At 46.6% G+C, this 12,732-nt stretch overlaps 1 protein-coding gene and 1 pseudogene across 1 annotated transcript in view; both read left to right on the top strand.

Moving 5' to 3' along the window:
* Positions 1-12,732, top strand: part of LOC144752742 (galanin receptor type 1-like) — a 249,823-nt gene that overhangs the window by 118,504 nt on the left and 118,587 nt on the right. The gene's annotated exons all lie outside the window — the stretch shown is intronic.
* LOC144753745 (thiol S-methyltransferase TMT1B pseudogene) lies at positions 712-2,267 on the top strand (annotated as a pseudogene).

Here is a 12,732-nt window from a genome sequence, read left to right as displayed (position 1 = left end):
GATAGTGATCATCCACTGCCATTTTATTGCTCCCAAAACGGTACACTCCACGGGCCGAAATTAACCCAGTGCACAATACAATTACAGCATGGTACAAGACGGGCTAATAAACTCCCGGCATATGCCACCGGCCCTGCCTTACAACACCATCCTCAAATAACAGTGATGCAGGAGAATAAAACGCAAAAACTTCTGGGCGAAATGGGACTGCATACAATGATTGAAATATTTCCCAATGGCTAATTCATAACACAATTGGACGTTATCCCAGCTGCTAACCGCACGCCGCTAATGTTATTTGCATATTTTAGATTACGAGCTGCAGTGAGATATTTATCCTACATTTCCTGAAGAACCCCCAACGCACAATACCCTAAAGCACTCTAGAGCATCGACTTGTAGCAAATATTTATTTATTCGTTACTTCTTTATAAAAAAACAAATTAATTAATTACATTTCCTTGCATAAAGGAATAAATCTGGACATGATTGGCAATCTAATTATCGTGTACAAAATATATACTATTAATTCCAGCTTTGTGTGCTATGGAACACCCTTGTTTGTAACGAAAAAACATACCGGTAACCTGAATGTGGACTCATCTGTGCATATGGTGTGCATTATTCCTACAAAGTAAATCCAGCGCAGCTCAGACACGCATCAGCTCGAGAGCGCAGACCTCAGAGGCGACGGCGCCCTCGGCTCCGAACATGGGCCTTCTCATAGCCACCCTTCAGGGGGGCATCATGCTGCTGACCCTGCCAGTGCACCTCTTGGCTCTCTTAGGAGTATGGCAGCCACTAGCCAATAAGATGTTTCCGTACGTGTTGGCCACATTTAGCCACGTCTACAACCGGAAGATGCATTCCTTCAAGAAGACTCTTTTCACCAATATGCTAGACTTCGCCGGCCCCGGGGGGAAGCTCAACATTTTGGAGGTCGGAAGCGGAACGGGAACAAATTTCCAGTTTTTCCCGCCAGGATGCCGAGTCACGTGCACGGATCCGAACCCAGACTTCGAGCGCTTCCTGGGCAAGAGCGTTGCAGAAAATGACCACGTCCGGTTCACGCGCTTCCTCGTGGCGTCTGGGGAAGACATGTCGGCGGTGGCCAGCGGCTCCGCGGATGCTGTGGTCTGCACGCTGGTGCTGTGTTCGGTGCGGAACGTGGAGGGGGTCCTCAAGGAGGTGGTGCGAGTCCTCAGACCGGTGAGTATTCTGTAGTGCTATTTTGAGATGTACAAGTTTAATATGGCAGCTGACTTTCACTTTCTCTGAGTCACTATTTCGAAGCGCAGATTACAAGGGAAAACTCGGCAAAGCAATAGCTACGACCTATATATTGGGCAAATGGCACTGGTTTCCTGACCCACACTTCACATGAATTATGTCAAAGCTGAGATTATTACTTGTTCACAAATTACATATTTTAGCCAATAGAACGTGTGCACTTTCTAAACTTGTAGGATTGCACATTCATAAAGGTTAAAATTTACAGAGACTTTATCTGCCAGCCTATGGCGTTACTTACCCAAGCGAAGGGTCGTTTATAGGAATTCCATTCCATTGTTTGATCCTCTACCCCTTTCCTAAACAATTCCATGTTCCGCATTTTATGCAGTCTATGCTTCATAGCATGTATGGAAAACTTGGAATCACTGAAAAATCATAAAAATAATGCATGTAGGAGGCAAGAAATGATCCAGGCTTTGTAGGCAACAGGCACCTCTATGTAGGATCCTGGGCAACACCCACCCTCTTGCTGAGGCAGATCTTTATCTTTTTGTTAGGAATGTCGCAAAGCACACTTTTGAAAACACTGCACTTCACGTGCACAACTCGACTTGTGTCATTTGTATCGGTGTAAACCTACGATTTTGTGTACTTGACTGTACGCTTCTCCACATTTTAGTAAGTCAATGCCAAACATACTTTTATGATGCTAGTAATACAAAATATATATATCTCTCTCAAAAAAAATATATATATAGATAGATACACATAGAGAGAGACAAATTGTGTTTATAATTTTTGAACTACAGTAACTCATTATTCCTCTAATAACTAGTATATCTTTTCCGGAAAACCAACTGGCTCTGCAGATTTTCCTTTATTTATTCCAGTATTTTCTAAAGTGTTAATTTAGGGAATTGGATATCCTTAAACAAAGTAGCTTAACTTCCTAGTTGAAATATTCTCTCTATAGGTCAGAACTATGATCTTGAAACTCCAAATATATTTCCCTTACATTTTCTATTGTTGTTGAAATATTATTTCTACTTTTTTTTGCCTTTGTCTTCTACAATAGAATGACATTCCTAGCATACAATTCTCCAAAAGCAACCCCACCTCAGCTTACTCAAATTATGATTCAGAATGCCTTACGCCTAAGAGATGTTTACGTGCCTCTGTTGCCTGCAATGTGTGGGGGCTCGCAGTGTGTGTGGGGGCTCGCAGTGTGTGTGGGGGGGCTCGCAGTGTGTGGGGGGCTCTGTGTGGCTGTGTGTGTGGGGGGCTCTGTGTGGGTGGGTGTGTGGGGGGCTCTGTGTGGGTGTGTGTGGGGGGCTCTGTGTGGGTGTTTGTCATTTGCGAGAGATTAAGCTATTGGCATTGTAAATGACAATGCCATTTATTTATGTTAAAAAAACATAAATAAAAATAATGTCAAGAGCAATGCCAATAGCTCTAACTTTAACAAAGGCAAAACCATTGCATTGTAAATGCTTGTTTAAGAATGGGTTGATGGCTCAAGCATGTCAATTGCACGCATCAGTGGTAGGCAGAGCCACTGGAATTATATGGTTTTGCGACCGCAGCGTTTTCTTAATAATTATGGATTTGCCGCATTTACTGCGTAATTCAGCATCAGCGGCGTAATCTGCAGATTTAAAAATAAATTAGTTAAAATGTCAGCAATTTAGTTCCTGTTTATATTTCACAGGTTTTACTTAATCTTGCATTCCTTACGATTGCTCACTATTTCCAGGATGTTGTATTTCTGTGTGTTTGTGTAGCACATGAGTACTCACAAACTTTCTCTCGGGGGCCAAATTTACAGTGTGGTTTGTGTCCGAGGGCCGCACCGGTGGGGGAGGGGTCAGTGGGGGAGGGGGCGGGCTAGATCAACAAGAACAAACTATGACCATGAGGTTGATCACAGGTCCCTGCAGCAGATGCCTTCATCCACTGAGCCACCAGACCCGGCATACACACATCTCTCTCCCTCCCTCGCTCCCTCTCTCGCTCTCTCTCCCTCCCTCCCTCTCTCTCTCGCTCCCTCTCTCGCCCCCTCCCTCTCTCGCTCCCTGTCTCGCTCCCTCTCTCTCCCCCTCTCTCTCCCTCACTCCCACCCTCCCTCTCCCTCCCTCTGTCTCTCTCACTCCCTCTCTCTCTCTCTCTCTCACCCCCTCTCTCTCTCACTCCCTCTCTCCCTCTCCCTCACTCCCTCTCTCACTCCCTCCCTCTCTCTCTCCCTCCCTCTCTCTCCCTCCCTCACTCCCTCTCACTCCCTCTCTCTCACTCCCTCCCTTGTTCCCTCCATCCCTCCCTCCCTCTCCCCCTCCCTCCATTGTTCCCTCCATCCCTCCCTCCCTCTCTCCCTCCCTCTCTCAATCACTCTCTCTCTCTCCCTCCCTCTCCCTCCCTCTCTCCCTCCCTCTCTCACTCCCTCCCTCCCTCCCTCGCTCCTTCCCTCCCTCCTTCCCTCTCCCTCCCTCTGTCTGTCTCTCTCACTCCCTCTCTCTCTCACTCCCTCTCTTTCTCCCTCCCTCTCTCTCACTCCCTCTCTCACACTCCCTCTCTCTCACTCCCTCCTCTCTCTCTCCCTCTCTCTCTCCCTCTCTCCCTCGCTCCCTCTCTCCCTCTCTCACTCCCTCTACCTCCCTCTCTCACTCCCTCTTGCTCCCTCTCTTGCTCCCTCTCCCGCTCTCCCTCTCTCGCTCCCTCTCTCCCTCCCTCTCTTGCTCCCTCTACCTCTCTCCCTCCCTCTCCCTCTCTCTCTCCCTCCCTCCCTCTCTCGCTCCCTCTCCCTCTCTCCCTCCCTCTCCCTCTCTCCCTCCCTCTCCCTCACTCCCTCTCTCTCACTCCCGCCCTTGTTCCCTCTCTCTCTCCCTCTCTCACTCCCTCGCTCCCTCCCTCTCTCCTTCCCTCCCTCGCTCCTTCCCTCTCCCTCCCTCTGCCTGTCTCTCTTTATCCCTCTCTCTCACTCACTCTCTCTCTCACTCCCTCTCTCTCACTTCCTCTCTCTCACTCCCTCCTCTCTCTCTATCCCTCTCTCTCTCCCTCTCTCCCTCGCTCTCTCTCTCCATCTCTCACTCCCTCTCCCTCCCTCTCTCACTCCCTCTTGCTCCCTCTCTTGCTCCCTCTCCCACTCTCCCTCTCTCGCTCCCTCTCTCCCTCCCTCTCTTGCTCCCTCTCCCTCTCTTGCTCCCTCTTGCTCCCTCTCCCTCTCTCCCTCCCTCTCTCCCTCTCTCGCTCCCTCTCCCTCTCTCGCTCCCTCCCTCGCTCCCTCTCTCCCTCGCTTCCTCTCTTCATCCCTCCCTCTCTGCCTGTCTCTCTCTGTCTCCTTCCCTCTGTCTGTCTCTCTCACTCCCTTCCTCACTCACTCCCCCCTCTCTCACTCCCCCCCTCCCTCTCTCACTCCCCGTCTCCCTCTCTTCCTCGCTCTCCCCTCCCTCACTCCCTCACTCCCTTGCTCTCCCCCTCCCTCTCTCCCTCTCTCCCTCCCTCCCTCTCTCTACCTCCCTCTGTCATCTCACCCCTCCTGCGTGTCAGCGGGGGCTGAGACAGCGTCCAGGTGCACACACACACACACACACACAGCTGCACCCAAGCACTTCACAGGTCATTAAAGGCCATTTACATGCTAATGAGGCTTTGTTGTATTTCACCTCATCTTAGGCCCCTGCAGCTCCACTCTGGCTATGCGAGAATCGCCCGGCCCCCACAGAGCAGCAGAGACTCTCTGAGTCGCGCTGCAGCAGACACTCTTTGAAAAGAAAAGAAAATAATACATGGGTACTGATGTTTGCAAGGTCCGCGGGCCGCCGAGGAAGGCTTGCCGGGCCGCCCCTGGCCCGCGGGCCGTGCTATGAGTACCCATGGTGTAGCATATTTCTCTTGTACAGTGCATACTTTTAACTTAGCCGGCTTCAGGCGTTTTGACAAGCCACCATTGAGAGCTCTGGAGCAACTGCTGAAGATAGTGCAAATTTCTCACAGTGCCTGTCAGTGGGTCAAAAAGGTGTTCAGAATACATGGTCATCCGATCCTGTGCCTCTCCGCTGAACAAACAGAGCAAAGGTCACTTATTCCAGTTGGAATTGTGATTCTATGCAACTGTGTCACCGGAGTGGAAAGAGCCTGCCGGGTACCTGTAACGCCGTCTTTCCACTCCGGTGACTCACCGGAGTGGAAAGACGGCGTTACAGGTACCCGGCAGGCTCTGTCCAGAAAGGCTGGTCATCCCCTTGCCGCTTCACTCCTTGAAGCATTGACTGCTAATACCCAGCGTATGCTTGAGAAGGGAATCCACCTCTCACACCTAGAAAAACACCCTAGCGAGTGTAACACATAGTCTGTATTACACAAACCCACCTTTTTTAGCCTGCACCAGCACTATTTTAAATAGGTCCTGAGGTCTTAAGGCACTGGCTGAAACATGTCGACCAACACATGGATGTAGGAGGTCGTAACTCACCACCTTAACATCCCCTAGCCTTATTTTAACCGCTGACGGCGGCCCAGTTATTAAAATTTTAATTTACCCTCGGGTACTGGGACCCTCGCCAAGCCGTTTTAACTGTCACTTCACTAACACTCCACACTGCACTCTCAGTAAAATACCAGCTCCGCTGTAATCAGGCGTTGAAGCACACCCGGAACACATTAGGTGGTACTGGGTGGGCCCGATGATGAAGCATGCCACCAACTAGGTTGGTGGGTGAGGGCTTCATGAACACACCAACAAGGTGTCCACTGACAAAACGAGTCAGAGTCCTAAAATAAAAGTCATATTGAGCTAGTCTTCTTTGATAACATACGAGAGAAAAGGTTGCACATGTCTAAGGTAGAATGAGCACACCGGGTATGATTGAAACACTCTGAAGACCACAACCCCTTCCACAGGGCTCACAGACTCACTGCATTGTTTTCTCAAAGTCTGTTATGAAGTTCTGGGGATATACTGAATAAGCAGCTATCTACGTTATTTTCATATGAAATCTGTTTATTGATTTCATAACTGCACTTTCACAATTGCTTTATTAACCTTGTTTTTTCAAATTTGTTGAAAATACACCATTTGGCCACGTTTTTATCAATTTTTTTCGGGGGGAGAACCCTCAAACGCCCTTTATGACACTTAGGCTTGCTCATTATGCTCACTCACCACAGAGCACTCATCCTGAACTTTTAGCCTTACCACTTTCAAATTTCACCAGCCTCCATTGCATTTCTCCTTTCCTAACTGCTGAATGTGTACATTTCACATTTTATAGGTGTTTACATTTTGTTGAGTGTTACAAAAACATGACATGCTACAGCCTTTCCTTTCACTCTTCTTGTACCCCAGCAAGATTGCTAAATAATTCACTTTTTTTCCTGACTGCAAAATGAGAGGACTTTGTGAACACCAATCCCCATGTTAAAAGAATAAATAGCAATTTGACAGAAGACATAGACTGATATTTGACGTCTGTCTTTGAAGTGCAGCAAATGTGAAAAGATAAATACAAAATGTAAAGGCTTCTTTATTTATTGCTTGTACTTTTGTGAACCAGCAAAAATCGTCTGACGACTCACCAGTGAGTCGCGGCCCACGGTTGGGGTAACACCGGTCTACAGGGTTTGCTCTATTTATAGCCGGTCTCCTAGCAGGCTTGCTTACTTAGGGCTAGCTTACATATAGTGCACAGTCTCTTTTGCCACTAAAAGGCTTTTCGCCCTTCTGGTCCAGCAGCTCTACTAAGGTGCAAGGGAAATGTGTTCCTCTTTTGCATAAAGTTGTGCCCCCATACAAATGATGGAACACGTCCACAGGATCGGGCCAGCGCGACACATATCACAGAAGGAGCCAGGCACCTGCCTCTATATTTTTGGTTATGAATTAAAGAAAAACACCACTAGTTCAGAGTTTAATGATGAAAGTCTAAGAGCTGCCTTTGTAACCTGATGACACACTTGAGGAGGAAGGGGCTGAGGGTTGCAGGCAGCAGCTGGGGGCGAGGGGGGGTTAAAGTAGACAGACGACAGAATAGGTATAATTAAATAAATAAATAATACCTATTCCGTTGTCTGTTGTCTACCCCCCTGCTGCGCCCTGCTCCGCCCAACCACGCTTACCTGCGCTGGCCGCCACTGATTTATAGGCCATTGACCTGTGCACATCAAACTATTCAAGGAGACGATAGATATTAAGCAAAAGCTATGAAAGCTATGATATTACCGCATTGAAGAGACAATGAACATGTCAGTCAATCAACACTGTAAAAAACAAAATTGCTATCTTCCAGTTCTTAACAATAACAGTCGATACTGTATACGTTGCTAGGGAACTGGGCAACGCAGAGGTGAAATACAGGAAAAAAGGACAGACTGAGGGAAGTATTGCCTTTCAGGGTCTCCATTCCGCTAAAGCTAGGGGGGGTTATGAAGCATGAGGCACTATGAAGGTGTCCATTAGCAAGCAGGGGCGTTGTGAACCCTCGCTTTTACAGCTGTACTTGGTTTAGAGTTCTAAATGGCCTCTTCTGACTGCAACTCAGCATATGGAAGCTCATAATTAATGCCAATGGAGGATGGGTTGAGAGAAAAGGGATGGAAGGTTAAAAGGAAGGATGCGTGAAAGTGCGGGTGGGAGAAAGGGTGAGTGTTAGGGTGGATGAGTGAACGGATGAATGGGTGAGTGGAAGGATGTGAGGGTGGATGAAAGGGTGGAAGAAAGGAGTGGTGAAAGGGTGGATGGGTGTGAGGATGCATTGGTGAAAGGATGGGTGAAAGGGTGGATGGGTGAAGATGCGTGGGTGGAAAGGTGTGTGGCAGGGTAAAATAAAAGAATAAAGGGTGGATGCGTGAAATAATGCATGAGTGGGTGAAAGGATCCATGGGTGGATAAATGGGCAAAAGGACGGGTGAAAAGATCCATGGGTGAAAGGATGAGTGAATTGTTGGATGGGTGAATGAGTCGATAGATGGATGAATGGATGGATGTATATTAGGTGAAAGACTGAATGATGAAAGAAAGAATGAACTGATGACAGAATACAAAGCTGAAATGGTGGTTATCAGCGGGTAGATGAAAGGGTGAAAGAATAAATGGATAGACACTTGGATGGAAGAGACAAAGCTCTTCTGGGGTTGTTTGGGATCATTTTCTTCATTTGCTTGGCACCATTAGAGCTTTGGTTCAAGGCGTGGGGTATTTTCATTTGCTGGCTACTCCCTTGTTAGCATGTACTGATCACATTGGTACAAAAAGACATGTAGAGAAAAACTGCAAAGCACACTGGCAGTGACCAGGGTGGTCTCATGTGTTTTTCAGTTTCAGGCCAAACAGAGTGGTGAAGCCTCCATCACCTACCATTCTCCGACCGGGCCTCAGCAATTGCCCCTTTAACAAATCTCCCCTTTTCCCCCTAACCGTCTGCCCCAAGGGCTGCCTCCAAACTTCCTACCCCAAGACAATCTGTAAGTATTGAACCATCTGAGGCGTAGGGGGCATCAGATTTTGGTGGAGAAGGCCCCATGATACTACATTAACCCCTCCCGCACTCGGCAACCGGGGGCATAGCCACCATCAGTGCAGACGGTGCAGTGGCACCAGGGCACAGAGGAGTAAAGGGGCCCATTATGGTCTTCACCAGAAGCTGCTATTTTTCAAAGCAGGCATGCTCACACTTTCTTTTTATGTGCCTGTCACTGACTGTGGCATGGCTCTGTTTACTTTAGGGAAGGGTGGGGGTGCAGGGAAAGAAAAGTAACAGAGTCAGGCACTAAGCACACAGGGAGTGGAGTACAGAATTCAGAGACTCAGGCCCATATTTAAAAACACTTTGCACCATGTTTGCCTTACCTTTGTAATGCAAACCAGGTGCAAACTGTTGTGGCGGCATTTACTTTCTCACGCAAATCAGGATTTGCATTGAAAAGTTGCCTACAGTAATGCAAAGTAACGCTATGCGCTACTTTCCATCAAGGAGGCATTCCAAAGGGGGTACATGGACATTCCCATGTCACCGCCCATGGGTTCTGATGTAAATCCTTATTTACTAACTGTAGATAGGGATTTGCACCATATGCTTAGGCATGTGTAGCGGAAAAGAAATGTTTACTTTCGCCATACTTTTCAACCTTTGCATGTGCACTGCACTGCGCAGCACACATACGACATGAGAAAAGTATCACAGCATAGCTTTTATTCTAGAAGGCCCTCCGTCCAGCACAAAAACTATGCTTAAAAGAACACCAGCGGCGTGTCTGAATGCGGTCTTTGTCCTGGCATGCTGGCACTCGCCTAATGGGCTCTGCCTTGGGCAGAAAGGGACGGACTTCCTCCCTTATACAACCTGAAACCAACCAATCCTGGAGCTAAATCGCAGCTCCAGGATTGGTTGGAGCAGGCTCACCGAGCGCTCATTTTGAGGCAAGGGGCCCTTCTGGCTGCAATCCCTCTGCTGTATCTGAGCCTTGGGATTACAGGTTCTGAAGTGCACAGGTCAGATTGGTTGTCTGTAGGCAGTTGGCCAATCTGACGTGCGTACTGGCAGGGGGGCTGTATTAATAGTACAAATACACTAATCAGCCCTGCTCCCTGCCCTTGTGCTGTACCAGCGCAAGCCTGGGACACATTAATAAAAATGGAATTTATTACCATTTTATTAATATGTGTGCCTGCTGCACTCACCATAACGGAGGAGCTGCCGCTTGAAAACGTACCCTCTTCCACTATGATGCCAGGATGTGTACATTGGTGCATGGCAGCCTAAAGTGTGACAGTTCTGGAAGAGAGAAAAACAGAGCCATATCTTTTTAAATACATCACTGCTTTGCGCTTTCACTTTGGCACAACCTAGTGCAGCAACAATGGGGGCTGTGCTGCGTTGCTTCACATTTTAGTAAACTTCCCGCTCTGTATTCTAGGCAGGGCTGGTCTCCCACTTGTCATGGGTCTTTATAGAGGACTGCACTCTCAGTCATCCAATCAAAAAAATGTGGAGATCTAGCAAGCATGAAGGCTCAGCGAAAATGGGGAGAGGTGGAGCAGTGACAGCTGGCACATGGGATGGCAGAGCTTGCTGGTGCCTGGTGAGCATAGGTACCTTGTAATGAGAATTAGCCATGTCAGTGTTCAGCACTAGGAGCAACTAAAGATGGTCTTTGAAATGGGTACTTTCCGGCCCCTATTTTCCTGTCCTTTACCTCACAGCCAAAAACAGTAAACATTTTCCGAAAACGAGTGTGTAAACCTTTAAGGAGATACTCCATGCAGTGACAAAATCCCTATTTACATTTCAAATGTTTCATTAAATCTGGAATTCCTTGAGATGATTAGTTTTCTCCAAATGTTGAAGTCAGCAGTTTCATTTTTCATCCAACAATGGCTCTAGTATAGTGCATACAGGTGCCTCCAGATTCCTGGGTGGATTTAGTTTACAGTTGGGTGTTCTTGACGAAGCACAATTGAGAGCTTCCGAGTTGAGTATGAAAGTGTTTCTCACAGTACCAGTGAATGGGCGATAAGGTGTTCAGAACTCATCCAAAACATGGCCTCTCTGCAGAGCCCATATATGTGGCAAGTACAATCAGCATTCTATAGGAAAGTGAGTAATGGAGGAATGTCCTGCTGTTGAAGTATTGAAAGTGGCAGAAGAAAAGAAAATGGAGTGTGTGTGTCACAGGCATGGCTATCAGGGTACAGCTAGTGCAGGAGAACTGAGTCCAAGAAGTGGGAGGGAGGCCTGTGTGCTGTGTGCACAGTGTCACTGACTGCACCTGCCTGCAAGGGGATTTCTAATGCCCTTTAAACGTGCAGGCGAGTTGCCACCTGCACTGTGACAACACCGAGCAGCTTAAAGTAGCCGCTCCATTTTTCACATGAATGCACTGCCCTGGGGCCAGCACGTTTTCGCGGCTGACCTGGGGGCAGTACATTCACCATAATCCACATTTTCCTGGATTGCGCTGGGTGCACCTTTTGAAAGGTGTGCTCAGCGCAATCCAGAAAAACGCGCTGCATGTATAATATGGCCCCTGGATGATACAGAGAATCATGCAAGATGGAGAGTGTCTTGGATAGAATTCACTCACCAAGTGGCATTACTTGATCCGGTTTAGCCATTCCAACCAGGAATGTGCTCCACTGCATGTTGTACAGGATAACGTTTCTTTGGCCCAGGTAGGCTACATCGCAAGATTGGAGCCTAGGGGTTGTGGAGATTTTTGAAAATTGCAAAACTGAAGTTAGCAGAGTAAACAGCAGAAGTGGAAGGAACAGCAAATTGAAAAAAACTCATCTGAGGATCAAGTGAAACTCAAGAATAATACTAAAATCTGAGTGTGGCTGCAGGAGCTTAACTGTCAATAGTGCAACAGGTGTAGTAGCAGGGCCCAGGAGTCATAGGGGCACACAGAACCCTAAGTATGGCTGTATTTTGCTATCCAAGTAGATGATGGGAGAGCCCATGTTGTTGCTTGTACCAGAGCCAGTAGCACCCATCATTTTTTAAGTTTAAGAATAAAATGTATTAAATAAAGAAGTCATTAGTACAATCAATAATTAGTTGAATCAATAATATAATGCATACATTGAGATTTAAAATAGCATTATAATAAAAATGATATAGAACTGAAGTAAGGAAGGAAAGAGAGAATAGGAGAAAGAGGAACAAAGAATGCAAAGACAGTATTAGAAAATACTAATGAGGTGAGATTAGTGAAACTGAATAGAAGGTAATAGGGCAGAGTACAATGGTTGACAAAATATAATGAATGAGAGAAACTCTTGTTAAGCACAATACATATGCAGTAAAACAAGGAATTCATGGAGGACAGTACGTTTCTTTGAGTAAGGGCTGGTACAGGTAAACATTCAAAGCAGATAATTTGTCTTTTAATGTGTAAAGTCAATGGGGTGGTATGTGCCTGATCTAGTCAATGAATGTAATAAACACCACACCACTGTGCTTGAAAAGATATATCAAGGGAATTCTCCCAGTTTTTTGTTATTTGTTGGAATGCAGCAGAATTGCATAATGTGCAGTACATATATCTCTCGGTGGTTCCTATGACTACAACAGAGATTGTGTACAAGCAAAAGTAGACTCCTGGGAGTTTAAAAGCCCAGTGTGCGTGGTCAGTTAAGGTGATCAACTGGCATGGGTGCAAATTCAGAACAGTAAGTTTAAAAATTCAGGACAGAGGGTCTAAATTCAGGATAAAAATTCAGGACAGACAGTCAAAATTCAGGACGAAACTTTGTGAAAAATGGTACGTTTTACAGACACATCGGGGAAGTTGCACAATAGTATAAAAGTAAGTAAATAAACAACCACTTAAGTACAAGTCAAAATAATATATTAGGTTGAGACAATCATGCACTTCACGTTTATTTGTTATGCGTGCAGCTTTGAACAACTGTGCAGGTCTTTTTGTGGTATTTCATATGGTAATTTACATTCTGTCATCCATTAATTCTTTCATCCATCATTCAGTCTTTCACCATTCATTCTGTCCTTC

The sequence above is a fragment of the Lissotriton helveticus genome, chromosome 5_1 (assembly GCF_964261635.1).
Source record: "Lissotriton helveticus chromosome 5_1, aLisHel1.1, whole genome shotgun sequence".
NCBI lineage: Eukaryota > Metazoa > Chordata > Amphibia > Caudata > Salamandridae > Lissotriton > Lissotriton helveticus.
The sequence above is the reverse complement of the archived record's forward strand: the minus strand, read 5'-3'. Positions and strand labels throughout refer to the sequence as shown.